Below are 21,846 nucleotides of genomic sequence, written 5' to 3' on the forward strand. Positions count from 1 at the left end.
AATTTTAATATTTAAAATAAAAATTAAATTTTAAAATAAATATCTTAACTAGAATTCAAATTTAGGTTGTTAGAGAATATTTGAAAAAATTTAAAATTCAACAAACTCCTAAATTTCCTAAATTTCCTAACCAATTTTTTCAAATATCAAGTTTATTCAAAATTTAAATTTATTCAAAATTTCTAATAAGATAATATAATAAAATATCTTGAATTTTAAGTTTAGATATTTAATTATTATATTCTAAGTCTTATAATTTAATAAATTTAAATATTACATAAATAAACTAATTGAAAAAATAAGATATTTTATATGGTTAGAATATTTAAAAAAAAATAACATAATGAGTTTGAAAAATTTAAGGTTTGAAACCCTAAAATATCTATTCAAACTAAACTAACCAATTTTTTAAATCTTCATGTTATTTTTGCTAAAATATAATTTTAATAAAAAAAATGTCTAATAAGATTAAATGTTAAACCTAACATATTCCTAATATTATAATTAATAAAATATATTTCAAAAAATAACAAATTTGGAAAAAAAAATATGATATGGTTAGCAAACTTTAAAATTTGAACAAGATTATTTTAAAAGATAATATTTTAATATCGAAGATCATTCAAATTTAATAAAAAATAAAATCTGATCTTATTATAAAAATAAATAAAATAATCTAAAATTTCAAAATTAACCATAAGGCTCCTTTGTGAGAAATCAAATTTTCAAAATTCAAAGCCTACTAATATAAAAAACTAATTTTAATTAATTAAAAAAAATAAGAAAAATTAATTTTATTCTGACAATTAGATTATTCTACACAAAATTCTACCAAAAATTGTCTTTTGTTTCAATGAAAAATGATTTTTGAATCAAAAGTTATGACGAAAACAAGTTTGAGGCACAGGGGTATGCATTGCATACCCCTGCGCGCGCGGATTGGGGTGTCTGACCGAGCATCAAGGCTGCGTGCAGCTTATCTGACCGTGGGACATAGGCGGGACAAGGGTATGCTTCGGACAAGGCTTTGTCTGAAGGGATTTTGTCCCATGCGCGCGCGCGAGTGTGCTTTCAAACCCTGATATTTTCGTTCAAATTCAAAAAATCATAACTAATTCATAAAAAATCCAAATTAGATTCTGTAAAAGCCTAAATTTATTATTTTTTTGTCTATTTTCAAGAAAAAATAATTCCAGAGCGAAATAAAAAATATTTCAGTAACATATATTGCGATTTCTAAACTATCATCAAATAAGCACATAAACCACATGAAACCATCCAAATCAACACATAACATCGTTTTAATTCATATTTCATGAAAGTAAATCATTACCATGGCTCTGAGGCCAGTTGTTGGAAATATTTTACCCGGATCTAGATTCACTAACAAGTATGTTTCCTTAACATCCTAATATGAATTCTAAAACAATGAAATAAACACATATAAAGTTTAGTAAACCTTACATTGGGTGCAGCAGAATATAATAACTCCTTCCGTTCAGATCTCTAGCCCTTGATTCCTTTCTGTAGCAGAGCATCACCAAGATCTGAACCTGGATCTCTTTCTCTCCTTCCTTTGATGCTGATTCTCCTTCTTGTTGTTTGGAATATCCTACAGTCTTACACACTATGATTGAGATACCACTTGATGTGTGTGTGAACTACTCTATCACTCAAGGATTTCGAAATTGAAGAAGAAAAGAGAAGGGAAGTGGCGGCTATAGAGAAAGAATAGGAGGCTAAAATTTCATCTGACAAAGTTAACATAAGTTAAGTTGAATGAGAGCCATACTATCTATTTATAGGCAACCACCTAGGTTTAGGTTGAAATTATTTGACATTAAAATAATGAAAAAATAAATGATAAAATCCATTTAAGTGTGGCCGGCCGTGGGCTTTGGATAATGGGCCTCACTTATGTAATTTTGCTGTTTTATCATTTCTGCATCTCATTTTCTCAAAAACGCAAATTTTCAAATTTAACCACTTAAACGCCAATTCCTATTATTTAATAACTAAAAATTAATTATTAAATAATATTTTCATTTAATATATTTATTAATTAGACATATAAAGTCTCTTAATTAATAAATAAACTTAAAATCTCTTTTCTTTACAATTTCGCCCTTGCTTAGTGAAAATTCACAATGTAGACATAGTCTAACTTTAGAATTATAATTGATTAATTAAAATCAATTAACTGAGTCTTACAAGGAGTATGGTCTCACCTAGTATGGGGACCATGGGCCTATATAACCGAGCTTCCAATAAGTCGAACCGAATTTACCAAGTAAATTCCCTAACTTATTAATTCCTTATTGAATCCACACTTATAACTTGGAATTGCACTCTCAGTTATATAGAACGCTCTATATGTTCCACGATATAGATACGTCATTAGTTATCCATTGTTATAATCCTAATTTGATCAATGACACTCTAATAGATGATCTACATTGAATAGGGACTAAATTACCGCTACACCTTCAATGTATTTTATCCTTAAAACACTTAGCTCCGTATAAATGATATTTCAATGAAGTGAAATGAGATCTCCACCATTTATCTCTGTTTAGCCAAGCTCGAATGATATCATCGTTTCACTTCTAAATTCCTATAGAAGTTATAGACTCCATATTTATGTTAGCACTCCCACTCAATTATACTATCATAATCCAAAAATGTACGTATCACCCTTACCCAAAAGTAGGCTTAACTAACAAATCAAAGAACATGTATAATACTCTTGAGATCGAACCTAAACATATCAGGATTAAGATCATTTGATCTAGGATCAACGGGTAATATTGAATTGAATAGATATTACGGTAAATTTTAATATATCTAATCAAAGTTCAATATCGGTCCCTTCCGATGTATACTCCATACATCCAATACTGGTAAACTTTGCCAATGCCCTGGAAAGGACATAACACTTATCCAAGGTGTAAGAATACCTATCGCTGATTATACCATGCCAGTCTAAATACAGTGTTCTGACAAATCAGGGAATAAACTTTCGAACATATAATTAAGATTATATTCCACTGTGCTGACAACACTATAATCATTAACAAATTCATGTGTTCTAGACTTAAATAGAATTCATACATTATATATAATCATGAAATAAATCATGTGAACCACGCAACATTAAATGTTATTTCTGATCTTTATTAATAAGTAAATCTGATTATATTGAAATGAGTTTTACTTAGGGCATAAATCCCAACAAACTCCCACTTGCACTAATATAAAACAATATGTGCATTTCAAATAATCTCAACACCTTGATATACAAATCAAGTGTAGTAGTAGTATACTCATCGTAATAGGATCTGACAGGTTGAATTAACCACAACCTTTCCTTCACCATTACTCTACCTTAATCACAAAATCCTTGATAATGTGAAATTCCTCTCTATATGTCTACTCTCTTGGGATACTGGATTCTATACTTTTGGAACCTACTTTTTGGTTAATCAGGAAATAACACTAGTAGTTAAGACAAGTTGGAACGGTGCCACAAATGTATAGAACTTTTCTTAGACTGAATAAGTACCTTTCCAGCAACTTTGACATTCAGTCTCTCTCTGGTAGACTAAGAGACATCAGATAGGTTCTTACACTTCTCCAAAATCACTACTCCACGCCCAGAGTAATCACCATCTTATCAGCAGACTTTCTAGCACAAAGGCAAGTCTCGAAATCTGATGTGGTGAGTCTAAGAGTTTTAAACACACCCTTATCAACTAACATATAGTTCCTCTTCTTAATCTTAAGATTTACTTGATTTTCTTCCAATGTTCCTCTCCTGGATGAATCTGATACCTACTCATTACTCCTACTCAACAGCAGGTATCTGGTCTAAGGCATACTAAAGCATATCTGAGACCTCTCACTGTTGATTTAAGAAATTCTTTCATGGTTTTATCTTTTCTTGAATAGTTGAGACTTTTCCTTAGATAAATAAAATCTATGCATAGAAGTCGAGAAGCTTCTATAGATTGCCATTAGAAAGAAAATGCTTCAGCATCTTACTAAAGTAAGTCGCTTGCATTAGAGTAAGTAATTACAAGGTATACCACAAGCCATAGGTTTAGATAAACTCAAACCTTCAATACTAGGAACAGGAAGTCTTGTTAAGTCCATTGAATAGACTTATAAACGAAAATTTCCTTTTATGTCCTTGTAATAGAAAACTTTAGGTTACTCCATGTGAATGGATCAAACCATAGTTCTATTGGCTTTTCTTCTTAGTTTCTTATCTTGACTATCCATTACTTGTTTAAACTCAAAATGGATTTTAATCACTAGTGTCTTCCAAGTCATGAGAAGGTGAGTTCCTAGAAACCCTCCCACTACGACAAGGTACCGTGAATTATGTCTAAGAAAAATAAATGGTATTGACCTCTTTAGTTGTGTCAAGACAACAGAGGCAGTGGGATCATCTTTTAAAGAATAAGATGATAGAACACTTTTGGAATCAAGAAAAAAAAATATCTCATTTATTTTCTACTTTATTTTCTGACGTAGTCATTTTCTTAGAAAAGTAGTATTTGTTTAAACAAACACTTTCTTATCTATTGACTATGGGATGTGTAAAGCCCGCTTAGTTAATTTGGAAATTAGCAGTTATTTATGTTAATCAGGAAATTATTTATAGCTATTTAAATAATTTATCATTGTTATTTATGGAATTCAGATATGCATAATTATGTTATCGGTAGTTTTATATTTCGCATTTCCGGTGTCCGGTATTTTGGAACGCGGCGTTTGGCTCAGTAGAAATCACAACTTAGTATGTTAGTATTTTGGGGACGGGTTTAGACATTGGGAATGTCGGGAATGGCCGGGAATTTAGAATGTCCCAAAAATACCCCTTTAGTATGATTTTAGTGATTTTATGGTGGAGGGGCAAAATGGTCTTTTTGCCCCATTAATGTTTTGTTTTATGTGATTTATTAAATGGAAATTAAATAATTGCTTAAGTGTTATGTGGCTGAAATGAATAAATGTATGTGTTATATGTTATTCCCTTTTTATCAAAAAAATCATTAAGTGTCAAAAATTAAGGAAATTTTCATGCAAACACTCCCTTTCTCTCTTCCCCATTTCGGCTGAACCTTGGCTGTGCAAAGGCTGGTTTTTCTTTGATGATTCAAGCCCTAGATTGCAACTTTAGTGATCCCTTGTTGTGGTATGTGCTTCCTTGTTCATTTCTCTTTAAATTTCTTGGAAAAAAATGATGAAAATGGATGAAATGCATGTGATTGTGAAATGTTTGTGCTGCTGTAATTTTGTTGTTAATTTTTGGATTCAAAGCATGATTTTTGATGTTAATGAGTTGTGTGAAGCATGAGTAGCTAGGTTGTGCAAGCTTTTAAATTATATGTGAAAATTGATGATTTTTGTGAGAAAATGCCATGGTTAGTTTCTGTGTTATTGCTGGTTGTTATTGTTAGTTTGCAGAGGTGTTTTAATGCTTAGTTAAGTAGAATTAACTAGGCTAGGGTGCATGCTAGAGGGTTTAACCAAGTTTGAGTTCTTGAACTCAAAGCTTGGTCTTCAATGGTGAATTTTGCTTGTGAGGTTTCTGGGTAGGTTTGAGGCCTTGGAATGGTCATTTGGGACCTATGTAGGAGGTCTGGAAAGTTTGGGACCATTTGGGTTCGAATTGGTCAAGATATGGGAATTTTTGGTTGCCGCTGCGAGGAACCGGAATTCGGTTGAGCATCCGGAATTCGGATGGGGGTTCGTATTTTCCCGAACCGGAATTCGGTTGGGCAACCGGAACTTCCGGATGGGGGATTTTTCAGAACCCTAGTTTTCCTCGTTTTTGGGTTTTTAGGGGTATTGCCATGCTTTTTATCGATAGGGAAACTTTTAGTTTCGAGTTTTAGTCCCCGGGAAGTGATTTAGCGTGTCACTTATAGCGTTGTGGTTTTTATGGTTTAGGAGCCAGTAATCCGCCGTTCAGCTTCGGTTAGGTCGGGTTGACCTAAGACACCCGAAATCGGAATCCGTGTAAGATTAGTATAACAGTATGCATATGTAGTTTACATGTTAAGCGTGCATGTAGGAAGCCAGTTAGTTTACATTAGATATGTATTTAGGCTTCGAACCACCCAACCCTGTCACGTCGGTACAGGCTGGAGTATGACCAGCAGCCGGAGTATGACCGGTTCGACCGATCAGCCGACACCGGTTGGTGGTTCGATCTATTGACCTATCCCGTCGGTACGGCCGGAGTATGACCGACGGCGGAGTATGACCGGCTCGACCGATCAGGAGGATACTTGTCAATAGTGTCGTCCCCCGAACGTTCAAAACTCGGCACCATGTTGGACATGGCAAGTAGTGCTCGGTACCATGTTGGACATGGCGATGGCGGGACTCGGCATCGTGTTGGACACGGCGATCGGTTATATGTATGATATTATTATGCTTTTCTTGCGAGTCCGTCGACTCACGCTTTAGTTTCATGTGTAGGTAAAGGCAAGGCGATTCTTGATGGACCGTGAGCGAGCTTATGAGATTGTACATGTCGGGGCGGTTAGGCCTGGAGCGTACGATCCTCGGGACAGCACGGCTGAGATTTTGTAATTGTCGTTAGACGACTTTATTTTGATGTAAAAGTTGAACAGTGAAAACGTTTGTAAATATTTTTATAAATCGGGATCCCGAGACTTTTTGCAAAATGGTTTATAAGTTTAATGAAAAAGCAAAATTTTAATTAATCACGTTTTTCCATAAACCTCGTTGATTAGCAACGAGCTGCACACAAGACGTTTAAAAATCACGTAATACGCCTAAGTTAGTTAGGGTGTTACAATTTGGTATCGTAGCCGCTGTGTTGTCTTCCGAAGATCGTCACGACATGTACAATCATCATCAGCAGTTAGCTCGGTTCACGGTTCAGTAAGCCTTTATTGCTTTAGTAGTTTATTTTATTCAGTTATGAAAAAGAAAAGCCTGTTAGGAAGCATGTTAGTAGCCTGATAGTAGAATAGGCGCATGTTTCATTTCTAATTTCCAAATTAAGCGGCATTAGTAAGCTCGCCTTGAATACGACCTGATATGCCAACTCTTGGTTTCGCAGGCGGTTCTAACTAGATGGACGCCAGGCGGACTACCAGGAGTCGAGGCAACTCAGTGGGGTCGAATCAGGGAGAGGGAGCTCGGTTTCCCCCACCTGCTAGGGGCCGAGGTAGAGGTCCCCGAGGCAGGGCTCGTGGTCGGGGTGATGAGAACCCGCCACGGGCTGCCCGAGCTCCCCGGCCGATCGGGGAGCCCCGATTGGGAGTTACGGTTTGCGGAGATGCAAGCCCGGATCGAAGAGCAAGACCTCGAGATCTCGAGAGGTTGAGACGAGCGGGGTGCTCCCCGGCAGCCCAAAGGCTTGTAGTTCCGGCGGCACTGCCCCTCTTTGCCCGTGCCGAGATGGTAGTGGCGGCCCACGGTGGAACCTTTATATGAGCGGTTCGGAAGCAAGCACCTCCGGTATTCCTGGGAGGTCCAGATGTGTCGAAAGCCGAGCAGTGGCTTACGGTGATCACCGAATCTTGAACTTTATGGGTGTCCCCGCAACGACGCAGTGGTGTGCGCCACATTCCGGTTCCGGGAGGATGCCCCGGTATGGTGGGACATGGTGTCGCATTCACGATGTCACCACCATGACTCCGGAAAGGTTCCAGAACTCTTCAACGCGAAGTACTACAATGAGGCGGTTAGAAGCGCCAAGAGGAAAGAGTTCGTTCACCTGACCCAGCGGGAGAACAGGAGTGTCACTGAGTATACTACTCGGTTGACCGGTTGGCGAGGTTAGCCTCGGGTATTGTGCCGACCGACTTCGGCGGAAAGGAGAAGTACCGGACGGGTTGAATCCCAAGATCGGGCATGACCGCATGATTACCACGGACGACGGCACCACCTACGCTCGGATGGTGGAGAAGGCACCGCGGGCGAGGGCGCGGTGGGGTGCATGTCGAGTCGGCTAGTACTCGGTTGGTGGCGGAGCTCCTACCCTCCTCTGCATCGGGCTTCGGCGGGGAGTAGTGGTTCGGCCATTGATCGGAGGAAGAGGGCACCCACTCGCTTCGGCGGCTCGAGTCGAACAAGAGGTTCGGGGGAACCGAACGGCAGGAGTCGTCTGGTGGTAATGAGACTCGCTTCTCCTACCCCGAGTGCCCTAGCCGCAAGAGGCACCATCGGGGAGAGTGCAAGGGGCGGGGATGCTTTCATTGTGGCATGCCCGGCACTTCAAGAGGGAATGTCCCCGGCTCCGCCGGTAGGCACCGAGAGCTCCGGCGATACCCACTCCGGCCGGGGTGTTCGCGATCACGCAGCCGATGCGGATGCCACCCCATCGGTTGTTACAGTCGATTCTTATTAACGACTCGTTTTATTCAGTGCTGTTTGATTCTGGGGCTACACGTTCTTATGTGGCGGCCAGAGTCTTTAGTAAGTTGGGTAGACCCTTTGATAGATATGAGTCAGGGTTTGGAACCCTGTTACCTGGCGGAGAATTGGTTATCTCCAATAGGTGGATTAGGTCTATGCCGATCAGGATAGATGGTAGAGAATTAAGCGCTGATCTGATAGAGATGAGCTTAGTCGAATTTGATATTATTTTAGGAATGGATTTCCTATCTAAATATTCGGCGAGCATTGATTGCAAGAGGAAGATGGTGGTCTTCCAACCGGAAAGTGAAGAACCGTTCGTGTTTGTGGGTTCGGTTCAGGGATCTCGGATCCCGGTGATCTCGGCTATGTCAGCGAGAGAATTATTGCACGGTGGGTGCTTAGGGTTTCTGGCCGTGGTGGTGGACACCACTCGGCCAGACACCATTCGGCCAGAGGACATCAGAGTGGTTCGGGAATTTTTGGACGTTTTTCCCGAAGAACTTCCAGGGTTACCACCTCATCGGGAGATAGACTTCGTGATTGACTTGGCACCAGGGGTGGATCCGGTTTCTAAAGCCCCGTATAGGATGGCTCCAGCTGAACTTAAGGAGTTAAAGATTCAGCTCCAGGGGTTGCTTGACATAGGGTTCATTCGGCCCAGTGTGTCACCTTGGGGAGCCCCGGTTTTGTTCGTGAAGAAGAAGGATGGCTCTATGAGGATGTGCATCGACTACAGAGAGTTGAACAAGCTAACGGTGAAGAATAAATATCCATTACCTAGGATCGATGACTTGTTCGATCAGCTTCAGGGGAAGACGGTCTTCTCTAAGATTGATCTCCGTTCGGGTTATCATCAGTTGAGGATCCGAGAGGAGGACATTCCAAAGACGGCTTTCCGCACTAGGTATGGACACTACGAGTTCCTGGTTATGTCATTCGGACTAACCAATGCTCCTGCAGCATTCATGGACCTGATGAATAGAGTATTCAAGGATTTCCTCGATATCTGTGTAATTGTGTTTATCGACGACATCCTCGTGTACTCTCAGTCAGAAGAGGAGCATGAGTTACATCTTCAGATGGTACTGCAACGACTTCGAGAACATAGACTCTACGCCAAGTTCAAGAAATGTGAGTTCTGGTTGTCTCAGGTGTCCTTCCTAGGACACATTGTGGGTAAGGACGGGATCAAGGTGGATCCCGGGAAGATCGAATCCGTCAGGGATTGGCCGAGACCGAAGACAGTGACAGAGATCAGAAGCTTTCTGGGATTAGCTGGGTATTACCGTAGGTTCGTGGAGGGGTTCTCCAAAATTTCAACGCCCCTAACCGAGCTTACAAAGAAGAATCAGCGATTTATCTGGACAGATAAATGTGAAGCTAGTTTTCAGGAGCTGAAACAGAGATTGATTACTGCTCCGGTACTAGCTTTGCCTTCGGACGAGGAGAAGTTCGTGGTCTATTGTGACGCATCCAAACAGGGTTTGGGGTGCGTATTGATGCAAGCCGATCGGGTTATCGCTTACGCCTCCCGTCAGTTAAAGGATTATGAACAGCGATACCCGACTCATGATTTAGAATTGGCCGCAGTGGTTTTTGCACTGAAGATTTGGCGGCATTACTTGTATGGTGAGAAGTGCGAGATCTACACCGACCATAAGAGTCTCAAGTATTTCTTTACTCAGAAAGATTTGAACATGAGACAGAGGCGTTGGTTGGAACTAGTGAAGGATTATGATTGCGAGATCCTCTACCATCCCGGGAAAGCCAATGTAGTGGCCGATGCCCTGAGTAGAAAGGGTCCCGGGCAGGTAGCTAGCATGGTTCAGATCTCACCTCAGCTAGCAGAGGATATGGTCAGGTCCAGCATTGAGTTTGTGGTAGGTCAGCTACACAACTTAACGCTGCAATCTGATCTGTTAGAAAGAATAAAAGTTGCTCAGACGACAGATCCGGAGTTAGTGAAGATCCGAGATGAGGTATTGGCTGGTCAAGCCAAGGACTTTTCAGTGTCAGATAGTGGGATGCTTTTGTATAAAGCCAGGGTTTGTGTCCCGAACAGTGTGGACTTGAGGAACGAGATCTTTGAGGAGGCTCATTCTACTCCGTATTCTCTACATCCCGGCACCACCAAGATGTACCAAGACTTGAAACCGTACTTCTGGTGGAGCGGTATGAAGAAGAATTTGGTAGAATTCGTATCGAGATGCCTCACGTGTCAGCAGATCAAGGCTGAACATCAGAGACCAGCAGGGTTGTTGCAGCCTTTAACCCTACCAGAGTGGAAATGGGAGGATATTACGATGGATTTTGTGGTCGGGTTACCTAGGACCACGGGTATGTATGACTCCATCTGGGTAGTGGTGGATCGATTTACGAAATCTGCTCATTTTCTGCCAGTCAGGACAACGTTTACAGTGGATCAGTTGGCAGAGTTATATGTCAGGGAGATAGTGAGACTTCACGGGGTACCGAAGTCTATAGTTTCGGACAGGGATCCGAAATTCACCTCCAAATTCTGGCAGAGTTTGCAACGGGCAATGGGTACGAAGCTAAAATTCAGTACAGCATTTCATCCTCAGACAGACGGTCAGTCCGAAAGGACAATTCAGATATTGGAGGATATGCTGAGAGCCTGTGTTATGGACTTTGAGGGTTCATGGAGTAAATATCTACCGTTAGTGGAGTTCTCGTACAACAACAGTTACCAGAGTACGATAGGGATGGCACCCTATGAACTGTTGTACGGTAGGAAATGTAGATCCCCTATCCACTGGGATGAGACAGGGGAGAGGAAATATCTAGGTCCGGAGTCAGTTCAGCGGACCAATGAGGCAATAGAGAAGATTAAAGCTAGAATGCTTGCCTCCCGGAGCGAGCACGAAAGAGTTACGCATCCGAAACGTCGAGATGTTGAGTTCCGAGTAGGGGACCATGTGTTTTTGCGAGTATCTCCGATGAAGGGGATTAAACGTTTCGGGAAAAGAGGCAAGTTATGCCCTAGATTTACAGGACCTTTCGAGATTCTCGAGAAGATAGGTCAAGTGGCATATCGGTTAGCATTGCCTCCAGCTTTATCAGCAGTGCACAACGTATTTCATGTCTCAATGTTGAGAAAATACGTTTCAGACCCCTCTCATATAATCAGTTATGAGAGCCTTCAGCTTCAGTCAGATATGTCCTATGAGGAACAGCCAGTGCAGATCCTGGATAGAAAGGATAAAGTCCTTCGGAATAAGACCATAACGTTGGTCAAGGTTCTCTGGAGAAACAGTAAGGTGGAAGAAGCCACCTGGGAGCTAGAGTCAGATATGAGAGCTCAATATCCAGAGTTATTCAGGTTAGATTTCGGGGACGAAATCCTTTTAAGGGGGGGATAGTTGTAAAGCCCGCTTAGTTAATTTGGAATTAGCAGTTATTTATGTTAATCAGGAAATTATTTATAGCTATTTAAATAATTTATCATTGTTATTTATGGAATTCAGATATGCATAATTATGTTATCGGTAGTTTTATATTTCGCATTTCCGGTGTCCGGTATTTTGGAACGCGGCGTTTGGCTCAGTAGAAATCACAACTTAGTATGTTAGTATTTTGGGGACGGGTTTAGACATTGGGAATGTCGGGAATGGCCGGGAATTTAGAATGTCCCAAAAATACCCCTTTAGTATGATTTTAGTGATTTTATGGTGGAGGGGCAAAATGGTCTTTTTGCCCCATTAATGTTTTGTTTTATGTGATTTATTAAATGGAAATTAAATAATTGCTTAAGTGTTATGTGGCTGAAATGAATAAATGTATGTGTTATATGTTATTCTTTTTTTTATCAAAAAATCATTAAGTGTCAAAAATTAAGGAAATTTTCATGCAAACACTCCCTTTCTCTCTTCCCCATTTCGGCTGAACCTTGGCTGTGCAAAGGCTGGTTTTTCTTTGATGATTCAAGCCCTAGATTGCAACTTTAGTGATCCCTTGTTGTGGTATGTGCTTCCTTGTTCATTTCTCTTTAAATTTCTTGGAAAAAAATGATGAAAATGGATGAAATGCATGTGATTGTGAAATGTTTGTGCTGCTGTAATTTTGTTGTTAATTTTTGGATTCAAAGCATGATTTTTGATGTTAATGAGTTGTGTGAAGCATGAGTAGCTAGGTTGTGCAAGCTTTTAAATTATATGTGAAAATTGATGATTTTTGTGAGAAAATGCCATGGTTAGTTTCTGTGTTATTGCTGGTTGTTATTGTTAGTTTGCAGAGGTGTTTTAATGCTTAGTTAAGTAGAATTAACTAGGCTAGGGTGCATGCTAGAGGGTTTAACCAAGTTTGAGTTCTTGAACTCAAAGCTTGGTCTTCAATGGTGAAATTTGCTTGTGAGGTTTCTGGGTAGGTTTGAGGCCTTGGAATGGTCATTTGGGACCTATGTAGGAGGTCTGGAAAGTTTGGGACCATTTGGGTTCGAATTGGTCAAGATATGGGAATTTTTGGTTGCTGCCTGCGAGGAACCGGAATTCCGGTTGAGCATCCGGAATTCCGGATGGGGGTTCAGATTTTCCCAGAACCGGAATTCCGGTTGGGCAACCGGACTTCCGGATGGGGGATTTTTCAGAACCCTAGTTTTCCTCGTTTTTGGGTTTTTAGGGGTATTGCCATGCTTTTTATCGATAGGGAAACTTTTAGTTTCGAGTTTTAGTCCCCGGGAAGTGATTTAGCGTGTCACTTATAGCGTTGTGGTTTTTATGGTTTAGGAGCCAGTAATCCGCCGTTCAGCTTCAGTTCCGGTCGGAGTTGACCGGCACACCTGAAATCGGAATCCAGGTAAGATTAGTATAACAGTATGCATATGTAGTTTACATGTTTAGCGTGCATGTAGGAAGCCTGTTAGTTTACATTAGATATGTATTTAGGCTTCGAACCACCCAACCCTGTCACGTCGGTACAGTGGAGTATGACCAAGAATGAGTATGACCGGCTCGACCGATCAGCCGACACCGGTTGGTGGTTCAGGGCTATTGACCTATCCCGTCGGTACAGGCTGGAGTATGACCAGCAGCCGGAGTATGACCGGTTCGACCGATCAGGAGGATACTTGTCAATAGTGCCGTCCCCTGAACGTTCAAAACTCAGTACCATGTTGGACATGGCAGTAGTGCTCAGTACCATGTTGGACATGGCAGTAGCGGGACTCAGTATCGTGTTGGACACGGCAGTCAGTTATATGTATGATATTATTATGCTTTTCTTACTGAGTCTATCGACTCACAGTTTAGTTTCATGTGTAGGTAAAGGCAAGGCAGTTGCTGATGGACCGTGAGCGAGCTTATGAGATTGTACATGTCGGGGCGGTTAGGCCTGGAGCGTACGATCCTCGGGACAGCACGGCTGAGATTTTGTAATTGTCGTTAGACGACTTTATTTTGATGTAAAAGTTGAACAGTGAAAACGTTTGTAAATATTTTTATAAATCGGGATCCCGAGACTTTTTGCAAAATGGTTTATAAGTTTAATGAAAAAGCAAAATTTTAATTAATCACGTTTTTCCATAAACCTCGTTGATTAGCAACGAGCTGCACAGTACGTTTAAAAATCACGTAATACGCCTAAGTTAGTTAGGGTGTTACAGGATGTTCCACCCCTAATCACTTAGAATAGATAACAAACATGTAAACCATGGTTAACAGTTCTAGCTTTTCTTAAGATTTCGATTAGGTCATCCATGAATCTAGTAATGATTTACATTAAGTATACAACCATTGCATCATTCTAAAATAGTATTACCATAGAAGGAATTAGGCAATGACTAGTAACTAATCATCAATATGCAACTCAAATTTCTGGGGAGGTAAGTTTGGCTATAATTCAAAAATCAATTTAATGATCTTTGAAATGCATATCTACTAACTATTTCTCCACCCCTATCAGTTTGCAAGATCTTTAATCACGTACCTTAATGGTTTTCACCATTGCTAGAAATTCATGAAAATTTTCAAATATTTCAAATTTCTTTGCATAAGGTATAATCTAGAGTGATCGTTTTAAGAATGCAACGAAAAACTCATATCCACCCCTGAATGTACATTAGTCTGCGAATGAGATGAACTACTTTCAGTGGATATAGGCATATTAACTCTTTGCAGAGATTGATCTTGTCAAAACCACTATGAATAAGATACAAATGCCATAGATTTAAAAAATATGTGGTTGTATCTTTTGATGAGTTAGGTTTAGTTAGATCAAAGAGTTCTTAGAATAGTGCAAGTGGATCCTGGTCACAGAATACTAAACTCATATTCCATACAGTTTGAATCCATTGATAGAAAATGGTTATTAAACACTTGTGAAAGTGAAACTGTATTGTATTAAAAAATTATTTGGAATCTAAAGTTTAAAGTCAAAGACTTAAATTTATACCAAATATAATGAGTAATTCTTTCTTGGACCACCACTACTAATTTAACTCTAAGTCTGATTTGGCCATACAAGTAGGAGATATCTAAGATTGAGGATATATATCATTTTGGGATAGAATTTCGAGATTATAATCATATGCGTCATTTAATTTCTTAAGAGAAAATAAAATGACATTAAATGATTTATAGACCATTCATCCAATGATATGTTATTGAGCTAATTCGAAATGAATAAGCTAAGAGGAATTAGGATAATTTCATTTTTAAATAAGAATCCAACGATGCTTCGATTAGTGAGAGTCAAAGTAATCTTATTTATACAATCTTCTTGTTTCATATTGTAAATACTAGTCTAAGGTGTCATCAATTGATGAACAGCTAGATTTTGCATTTACAATATTTATCTTTCGAGATCTAACACTATTATGTTTGTCTAATGCTGACAATCCATTAGGGATTTATCCCATTAGATCAACAAACCAAGTTAGACCAACAATGAAGATTCGAAATTAAACTACAATTTAATAACAGAAAATAACATGGTTCAATATAAATTCATACACAATTCAGAAATTATTAAACATATAGCAAGTAGGAATGACAAGTGAAAATACTAAAACATACAATCCTAAATAATTTCCAAGGTCTTCAACAAACTGATATCAGTGTCCCGTTTAGGCGAGAGTCAGTGATACCATCCATTGAATAGAGTTATCAGCTCATCTAAAATGATAAACATTCTAGCAACCTTTTATTCGATCAAGATTGGAATCCAGCGTTGTCCCGTTTAGGCAAGAGTCAAGGCTATTCTATCTTATGAGCTTCCACCATTGTTTCATATTTTGTAAGTCAAATACAGTCGCCACCATTAGGGTGATCAATACTATATAAAATACTTACAAATATACTTATCTTTTGAGATTAAACGGTGCTAACTTTCTAATGAACGTTCCTCCATTAAGGAGGATTACTCACTAAAACAAAAGCTATGTAAAACCAAAAATGGAGATCGAATGTCCTAATAATAAAGCTCATTATTTAAAGTGTATTTTCTTCTAATATTTATTTTAATCAATTTATTTTAAATATATATTTATTTAATTAAAATTTCTAATTTAGAATGAAAAGTTCTAAATATAAATTTTACTTAGATGGATATGAAAATAACATGAATTATTTCCATCTTAGTAGTAATTTCCAATAAATATTTAGAAAAATATTCAATTTAAGTTGTTTCAAAATTAATTTACAACTCAAAATTTAATTTTCTATAAATATATATTGCATTTCAAAAAATTAAAGTATCTAAGAATACAATTTTCGAAATTTCTTGTTAAAATAAAATAAAAATAAATCCTGGAAAAAATTATTCTAATTTTATGTTGGCCCAAAATTAATTAATAAAATTAATTTAGAACAAAAAATATAATTTTCCTATTTAAATAAATATTAAAGAAAAAATTCAAATATTTAAGTATCATGATGAAAATCAACTTAAATATTAATTTTCTATTTAATTAAATACACTAGAAAAATACTTCAAGCAAAACAGATAGTATCTATCTAGACTTTCATTGACTAATTAGTTCATTTTCTAATTAAATATATTTTACTTCATTTATTTTAATTAATCATTAAATAAAAAAATCATTGATTTAAGTTGGTCCAAAATTAAAATAAATAATTTTCAACTTTAATCTATTTTTCAAATAAAGTTCGAAATTTCTATATTAAATAAATGCAATTTCGAAATTGTGGGAAAAAGATTAATAAAATAAAATAAAATATATTTTGAAAATTATTCATATTTAAGTTATTCTGAAATAAGATTTCAAACTTAAAATAATTTTCAATTTTAATTAAATAACATGAAAATAATAATATTTAAGTATCATTATGAAAATCAACTTAGATATTTTAATTTTCAATTTAATTAAATGTATTAAGTTCAAGAAATAAATAATTAAGTATAGAGGAGACTTAATTATTAATTCTCGTTTAATACTAGGAAAAATATACTTAACTTAGATTGTACCAAAATTAATTATTAAACAATTAATTTCACAAGCTATGATATTTTCCTAATTAAATATTAGATTAAATAACTAGTTCTAGAAATAATTATCTATAATATGTTTCATTTACTAAGTGTTTTTCTAAAATTAACTTTAAAATATTAAATGAAAAATAAAATTCATATATTTTAAAAGTTAATTATGTTGCTAATTTAATTTTAATTAGGTTAGAATAATAATATAATTAACCTAATACAATTATTTAAATAAGGCAAATGGGCCTTCACAATTGGGGTAGTTCATGTGAGGGGGAGCTGGGTTCAGTATGTCGTACCCACTTCTATTGGCCCCCAACTCTCACACAAGGCCCAAAAGAGAGGAACTTAACCTTTAAATAAACAATTGTTATTCATTGAATAAGCCCAAATCTAATTGGGCCTAAATAAATTTACTAAAGTCAAAATTTATTTTAGCAACCTAGTTACTTAGTAAAACTTAAATGGGCATTCTATATGCATCTAAGCCCAATAGCCAACATATCGGCTCACACAGATCAAAATGATTTGGATGGGCCCTATCATATTAGTAGATTTACAGAGATGAAAGAAATTGCAAAAATTTACCTCTTACAAATTATTTATAAGATCTATTGACAATTGGACTATGATTAAAATCAGATCATTGGATCTGTCAACAAGTTAATCATAGCAATTTAGATTAAATAAATAGTAGGTTTGTAAAAACAATTTGTATATTAATATATAAACAAACAATACAAACAAATAACTGATTTGGAATATCTGGAAAGTAAGCTAAAATATCTCAATTTTAATATTTAAAATAAAAATTAAATTTTAAAATAAATATCTTAACTAGAATTCAAATTTAGGTTGTTAGAGAATATTTGAAAAAATTTAAAATTCAACAAACTCCTAAATTTCCTAAATTCTAACAAAAAAAATCAAAAATATCTAACCAATTTTTTCAAATATCAAGTTTATTCAAAATTTAAATTTATTCAAAATTTCTAATAAGATAATATAATAAAATATCTTGAATTTTAAGTTTAGATATTTAATTATTATATTCTAAGTCTTATAATTTAATAAATTTAAATATTACATAAATAAACTAATTGAAAAAATAAGATATTTTATATGGTTAGAATATTTAAAAAAAAATAACATGATAAGTTTGAAAAATTTAAGGTTTGAAACCCTAAAATATCTATTCAAACTAAACTAACCAATTTTTTAAATCTTCATGTTATTTTTGCTAAAATATAATTTTAATAAAAAAAATGTCTAATAAGATTAAATGTTAAACCTAACATATTCCTAATATTATAATTAATAAAATATATTTCAAAAAATAACAAATTTGGAAAAAAAAAATATGATATGGTTAGAAAACTTTGAAATTTGAACAAGATTATTTTAAAAGATAATATTTTAATATCGAAGATCATTCAAGTTTAATAAAAAATAAAATCTGATCTTATAATAAAAATAAATAAAATAATCTAAAATTTCAAAATTAACCATAAGGCTCCTTTGTGAGAAATCAAATTTTCAAAATTCAAAGCCTACTAATATAAAAAACTAATTTTAATTAATTAAAAAAAATAATAAAAATTAATTTTATTCTGACAACTAGATTATTCTACACAAAATTCTACCAAAAATTGTCTTTTGTTTCAATGAAAAATGATTTTTGAATCAAAAGTTATGACGAAAACAAGTTTGAGGCACAGGGGTATGCATTGCATACCCTGCGCGCGCGGATTGGGGTGTCTGACCGAGCATCAAGGCTGCGTGCAGCTTATCTGACCGTGGGACATGGGCGGGATAAGGGTATGCTTCGGACAAGGCTTTGTCTGAAGGGATTTTGTCCCATGCGCGCGCGCGAGTGTGCTTTCAAACCCTGATATTTTCGTTCAAATTCAAAAAATCATAACTAATTCATAAAAAATCCAAATTAGATTCTGTAAAAGCCTAAATTTATTATTTTTTTTGTCTATTTTCAAGAAAAAATAATTCCAGAGCGAAATAAAAAATATTTCAGCAACATATATTGCGATTTCTAAACTATCATCAAATAAGCACATAAACCACATGAAACCATCCAAATCAACACATAACATCGTTTTAATTCATATTTCATGAAAGTAAATCATTACCATGGCTCTGAGGCCAGTTGTTGGAAATATTTTACCCGGATCTGTAACACCCCGATTTCCCGAGATGTCACATAGGATAGTCCGTATAAAACAATTTAATAAGATAAAGACAAACAAATACTTCTTTATTGAAAAATATCCAAGCATGAGATCTCATTGTTTAAAACAAAATTCTTTTAGTACTGTAAACTTAAATAAGAACTAGTTAAGTCAAAATAATAGTTCCAAAATGTTTAGCAGTTAAAAACATTAAAAGCAAAATACTGTGCCAGCCCCCCTAACATGCGGTCCACGCCTCGAGCTCTTCATTCTCACTGCTTAGCCTTACCCTTACCTGCACACAGAGTACCCGTGAGCTAACGCCCAGTAAGAAGAGCTATGTAGGACATAACCCTCCTAACTAGTTACTTGACATAATTTGCTCTTTTATATTAATCAACAGTAATTCACATTCCATAAATATATCCACAACGCATGTTGTTCTTACATGCACACATCAAGTCTCATACCGCACATTATACTCACATACGATAATCAACTATTCTCTCATGTTGATCAGACATGAGGTAACCTACCCTGCCTTGTGTTATTCTCACACTTGGCATCCAATAGGGCAATTAATTACCATAAGTTGTACTCACCCATGATAATGTTATAACCTGCAAGTGTTATGCTCACACAAGCAGCAAGACCCTAATATTATTCTCATGCTAATGATGCTCACAAAATATAAGGAAATCACAACACTATCAAATTAAATAACAAACCAACCCAAGTTGTATGCATAACATACACCCTGTGTACAGATGTCCACTCTTCTTACCTCAGTTGCTAAGACCACACTTGCTACCTCGAGCACCTCAACGAATTTCCTTGTTGAGAACAAGATCCTAGACATTCATTAACACAACAATACACTCAAAATACATTCAAGTATGAATCTCTAAACTCATACAGAAACTTACGTAAAAATACGTAACACATAGGTCCATTTCGCTTGCATGACACACCATACATAAGCATTTATTATTTAGATTCACACAAACATATTGCATGGACTCAAACAAACATTCTTAACGTAAAACATGAATTCATACAACACATTTTTACGTAAAATTTACTAAAATACCATTTATTCTTATTAAAGTCCAAATAAATAGTTAATTAATCACCAATAATTATAATAAATACCTACAGCAACCAATAAATAATAAAACCTATTCCATTTGATATCATAGGCAGTAAATGGTATCACAAAAATACATTTTACTATTTTAACAACACTTATCTATTTTTCATAATTAACTTAAGCATTAATTAAGTAAATTCATGAAAAATACCAAAATTGATTAAAAACCGAATCTAACTCTTCTAATACACTTTATAATCTGTAATAGGTCATAAATAATTTTCTTTGAATTTTCTAAGCATCCTAGGTATTTTTCATAATTTAAATAAGAAATAACATCAATAATTCATGAAAAATACATAATCGCCTGAAAATTCAATCTACGAATTTTATAACAGTTTATATATCATAGTCCATCAAATAAAATTAATCTAGATTTTTCTGAGCAACCTAAGTATTTTTCATAATTAATTTAATAAATAACACAAATAATTCATGAAAAATACAAAATTAACCGAAATTCGAATCTACCAATTTTGCAATAGTTTATATCTCATAACTAATCATATAAAATATATTTAGATTTTTATGAGTAATCTAAGTATTTTTCATAATTAATCTATGAATTATACTAAATAATTCACAATAATTCCAAATAAATTCAGAAAATTATGAAACTTCACCAAGCACCTTAGAATAAAATAAGGAATCAAAATATACAAAAATATCTAAGAAAAACACCTCAGAAACGGTCAGAACGCGGTCGCCGGCGTTCTCGTCGGTTTCGTCGCCGGTAAAGTGTAACTTTGTCTCCGATTGCTCTTGAAGCGTCCTTTCGATTGGGGAAGCTCTCCACAATGCTCAGGACCTCAAAACGATCAAGAAAAGTGGTCCGAGAAGGCAGATCGGGGTTGTCTTCTTCGTTGGCGGTGTACCGTCTTTAATGGAGTCCAAAATTTTGGATTTTCGTTTTGGACGTTAAAGCTTCGTTTTCTTACGTCAAAAACAATCCTTAGGGTCCCATGCACTCAAATATAACCTCCCTTGACCCAAGAACAAGCTTAAGCACGTTCGAATTCGAGTCCGTAACTAAGCCGCACCTTTGAAGCTTCAAAAATGGCGAATCTTAAAACGACGACTTCCGCCCCTTATACCACGTTAAAAAGCTTCCTTAGGTCGTATATAAGTGGGGAAACTCCGAATACAGGCCTAGATCGTTTGTACAGACAGACTTTTGGGGTGCTAAGATCCAAAGTCGAGAGGGAAACAGCCCAGATCGTACGCTAAGGTCCCTAAGCAATCACTTAGTGGAAAAGGAAGTGATCGAGCGATGACAACCAGGAGGTGGGCTTGGAAGCAGCCATCCTTTGAAGAAAGCGTAATAGCTCACCGGGTCTAGCTCCATGGCACCGAAAATGTATCGGGGCTCAAGTGATTCACCGAAGCGACGAGACCTTGAAAAGCCGCTTTTTCAAGTGTCAGTAGCGGAACGTTCTGTCAATCGGGGAAGGTTTTTGGTGACAACACCTGGAGATATCAGAAGTGAGAATGCTGACATGAGTAACGATAAATCCCGTGAAAAACATGATCGCACACTTGCCGCGAGTGGAAGGCTTTCTGCGTTCAGTCAATCTACGCAGAGTGAATCGGTCCCTAAGGAACCCCCGAAAGGGCTGCCGTCCGATGGGTACACGAAAGTGACGAAGTTGCTTT

The 21,846-nt window shown here is 36.4% G+C and overlaps 1 long non-coding RNA gene across 1 annotated transcript; it reads right to left on the minus strand.

Moving 5' to 3' along the window:
- Positions 1–19,108: 19,108 nt before the first annotated feature.
- Positions 19,109–21,191, minus strand: LOC133037790 (uncharacterized). The gene is made up of 2 exons (XR_009687787.1): positions 20,875–21,191; positions 19,109–19,894 (listed from the first exon to the last, which is right to left on the minus strand). It is a non-coding gene; the product is annotated as an uncharacterized LOC133037790 (long non-coding RNA).
- Between the last annotated feature and the right edge of the window lie 655 nt (positions 21,192–21,846).

Source organism: Cannabis sativa, chromosome 5 (genome assembly GCF_029168945.1).
Source record: "Cannabis sativa cultivar Pink pepper isolate KNU-18-1 chromosome 5, ASM2916894v1, whole genome shotgun sequence".
NCBI classification, from domain to species: Eukaryota; Viridiplantae; Streptophyta; class Magnoliopsida; order Rosales; family Cannabaceae; genus Cannabis; species Cannabis sativa.